A 4496-nucleotide genomic window follows, 5' to 3' on the forward strand; every position below is an offset into this window, starting at 1 on the left:
AGAAACACATGCTGCAGGTTTGTGAAGAAATTAAAGCTGTGAGCAATTCTGGTAGTGACAGGTGGGACATCTGAGCCATCTGACTGAAATGTCTTATGGATCTGGATTTGGTAGGAAGTTAAAAACTTAGAAAACGTAATATTAGTTTTAGAGTGCTTCAGGAATGGACTCAACCCTTGTCTTATATCTTCCTTTTATGGCAATGGAATAATTTTTGAGGTTAAATGTACAAACACAAGGATGATTCTGTGTGGTTAACGTGCTACAGAAGGATTTGGATGATTCAGTTCCTAACTCTGTGACAGTCTGTGTGACCTGGACTGTGTAGGCCAAGGACAATAAAAGGGCTTAGACACAGCTCCTGTTAGAGTTTAATGAATATTAGACACTTGAATTTCATTGCAGATTTGTTCCTTAATCTGTTTGCTTCCAATTATTTAATCTGAAATAAGGGTGGTATTTCTCTCCCATGCTGCCGATTTGCCTCTATTAATTGTGTAAGCTCTTCATTAAGGACTGTTTTTCACTAGAACATGAAGAGATCAGTAGTAGCCTAGTCTGAATGGACAGTAAGATAATTCAGAACAATCTGTAGGAGTAGTGATAATAACCACACCCTGCCACAGCAGAGAGTTAAAAGCTTTCTGTTCTCTGCTTGAAACATATTTATTTCACTGACAAGCAGTGGAGGGAGAACTAGACTTGCATGCTTTTCTTGGAAAGGAAGGCGTTACTTTTAAAAACTTATTGTAGCTTTTGATGGTGTCTTAAGTGTCTAAGTTCTCCTGTGTCTCTATCAAAAGAGAAATGATTTGTGGAAGACAATGAAACCAGGAATGTTTTTTTTAATTCTTATGGCACCAAGTGAAAGAAAAGTAATTTCAGGAGGCTGGATTTTGGTGTTTCATACTGTACAGAAGTCACTCAGGACATTTTATCGCATCAGTGATATCTAAAAAAAAATCTATCTTGCCCATAATGTAACACTTTATTTTTTCTGCTGAGTGAAAAGTTGAAAAGAATAGATCCTGCAGAAAGCTTAGATCTCAGTTAAATATATATATTTTGGGGGGGGGGGGAACATCCATTTAAACACTGCTTAGTTTTAATGATATCTTCAGTGATAGCTTCTTTGATCGACGGCAAGGCAGAGTGCGATTCCTTCCTGTAGCAATCTCTTAGACCCTGCATCACAGAGACCTGTACCTGGCAATGCCACATTATTTACATTCCTCTTTTGATCATTAGTGTATCCTTGAGCAGCAGTAGTTCCTGCCAAAATTGATAAATATGGTATCATGACCTCATATTTTAACATTTGAGAAGAGTCAAATAGAGTCACACTTTTAATACCACTGCATTTTATATTTTTCATTAGACATACACTGTAAATGGTTGCAAACTGCAAAACATATTTGTGGGTTGATTGTTTGAGTTCTTCTTTCAGACAAGATACATCTGTGAATTTAAGGCATGTTTCTTCTGTCCTTTATATGATATCAGAAAGATGCGCTAAAGGGAAAAAGCCTCAGTATTCGAATGTGGTATATTTGTGTTTAGATTCAGAAAGCAACTTTGCCATACATCTGTGAATAAGAGCCAGTGCATGGTGAGTTTTGCTGAGCAAGTTCAGAACCCGGCCTGCTGAAGCTGTTCCTGGGAATGTGGTGTACTGTACCGCCAACAAACCCCTTGAGAAGGAAGGAAGGGATATGTGTTTCAGGTAGTAGTGGTAAACATCTGGAAATGTTACTGACGCAGCAAACATTTCATGCTCAGACTACATAATGTGATTTTAATGTAATATAATTTTAATGGAGAAAAGGAGGCTCAGGGGAGACAAACGACTGGACATAGCACTTAGTGCTGTGGTCTAGTTGACAAGGCGGTGATCAGTCAAAAGTTGGATTTGATGATCTTGGAGGTCTTTTCCAACCTAAATGATTTGAAGCCTAGCCATGATGATGATTCTATGACTCTATAATTCTATGATAATTGTTTACAGCCTAGTAACGTTTTGCAGAAGAGTATACATTAATCCCTTCCCCAGATCTCCGTCATGAAAAGGATTTGATTTCACTCCAGCGTGAACTACTTAGGGAAGAAAGTATGAAGTATTTTCCCTCTTTTAGTGTGCTTCAAGAACTGAATTCTACACCAGTCTGTTATAGCTTTACCATGATTAATTTCACTGACTTAAAGCAACTAGGGAAGTAGTCAAGAGTCTTCTCTCAGTGGCAAGGTTTTATGCTGACAACCAGGCTAATGCATGATCTTTCATGACTATTTCATGCAAAAATTGGCTAGAATACTTAAACCAATGCAGGGCTGCAGGCTTACATTGAGGGATTCATGGATTTTCTTCATATTCAGTTTTAGGAGATGAATGGCACAATATAATTACTATAGGTTTGGTAGAACAGGAGCTTTGTACTTTTTTAAGAAACTCCAGAAATGTTGGACTAAACTTTACCATATATAGGGATCTTCCAAAAGGGAATTTGCTTTCATTTTGGATACTCCATGGTAGTCCACAGGCTTTTCTTTCTGAGAAAGTTTCTTGTATGTTCAGAAAACATGTAACACGTAAACTAAATCTTTCGGGAGGGTGATAAAAAAAAAAAAAAAAGAAAGTAAAACATACGACAAAAGTAGAAATTCACACCAGGACTTAAGCTGTATCTCATTTCTTTTATGTCCTGGGCTGGGGTAGAAGCGAAACACTTAAGGCATTCACTCATGGTCTGCAAGTTTTCACAGTCGTTAGTATGTGTTATCTGAAAACACTTCTGTAATAATTGTAGCAATTGTAACCATTCAGTGTTACAATACTGGAAAGTGAAGAAGTAGTGGTACTAAGTGCCGTTCTCTTCACAGAGTGCTTGAGAATAGGGGTACTCTCTGAACTTAAGTCATCTGAACGTATCCTAACTTAATGGCTGCAAGTGCAAGTGTATTGTGTCTCTAACATACAAAAAATACATATTGTAAGAGTTCCTGTGATACAGTGATACAGAACTTGTTGGAAGTTTGACACAAGTACATTAAACCAAAACTGGTGCTGATTTATTTTCACAGGCTGTCTGTCAACTGCAGGGGCCCACGTTGCTACTTAGTGAGCAGCTCAGCACCCTGCATAACGGTGTGTTGTTTGGGGGCGAGATAAAGAGGGAGGCAGGGTACTGCTGCAGTTATCTCATCCTGCCTCCATATCAGCCAGAGCCCTCTGTGCCTGCTCACGACTGCTGATGGTCACTCTAAACACCGAGAAGACCAGAATCTGGAGCCTGTGTGAGGTCACTCAGGCAAGAGTGTGCTCATGTTAGTGCGTGTTTTTACTTTGCAAGTGCAGCTACCATCCATGACTCAAATGTGATTTTTGGAGTGTGATTTTGGCCTTGATCTGTCCAGCCTTTATGACATTGGGATTGTAGTATGGGGTTTACATGTTGCTGTTGGAGGACAGTCTGGTACAGCAGTATTCTGAAGTAAGACCAAGCCAGTCACATAGTAAAAAATAGATTATATATCATCAGTGATGCTGAATACAGGGCATTTTTAGGGACAAAGTAACTAGCTGAACTGTTATAATGCAGCCACATACTGGTGAGTGCTCCCAATCTTGATTATATACTGTACATTTAATATCACTGCAACGAGACTGTGATTTCAGTTATTCTTGCATTTCAAGCCTGGTGCAGCCAGACCTGCGTTGAACATTTATCTATGGAAAAAAACCCCAATATATGCCCTGGGTTTGGGCAGCCCCCAGTATCAATACAGCCTGGGGGATGAACAGATGGAGGGGAGCCCTGCTGAGAAGGACTTGGGGGTGCTGGTGGGTGAGATGCTGGACATGAGCTGCGAATGTGCGCTCACAGCCCAGCAAGTCAAATGTGTCCTGGACTGCATCAAAAGCAATGTGACCAATAGTCTGAGGGACATGATTCTGCCCCTCTACTCTACTTTTGTTAGACTCCGCCTGGAGTGCTGCATCCAGCTCTGGGGTCACCAGCACAGGAAGGAAAGGCTGAGAGATTTGAGATTGTTCAGCCTGGAGAAGAGAAGGCTCCAGGGTGACCTTATTGTGTCCTTCCATTACCTGAAGGAGGTCTACAAGAAAGCTGAAGAGGGACTTTTTAAGAGGGCATGTAGTGATAGCACAAAATCTTTCCCCATGATTTCATGTGTTCTTATCTCTGCTAATTGATTGGGTTGTGGGGTTCACTGTTCTTGAGGGTCTTGTCCTGAAAACATTATTTATGTTTATATGTCAATTGACAAACTCTAAATACTTCACAGATTCTCAATCTGAGCTTCCCTTTCTGATTGCTATTTGACTGTGTTTTCCACCTGGGAAGATACAATGAGTTAGTCCAGTTCTTTGTGAAAAGACTTTGCTGTTTACTGTTCCAGCTGTTAAAGAAGGAACAGGTGTGTGCCCCACAGGATGTTAGGTGGCTTCCTTACTGAATTTTCTGTTCATTTCAAAAACT

This window comes from Chiroxiphia lanceolata, chromosome 4, assembly GCF_009829145.1.
Source record: "Chiroxiphia lanceolata isolate bChiLan1 chromosome 4, bChiLan1.pri, whole genome shotgun sequence".
In the NCBI taxonomy this organism is placed as follows: Eukaryota; Metazoa; Chordata; class Aves; order Passeriformes; family Pipridae; genus Chiroxiphia; species Chiroxiphia lanceolata.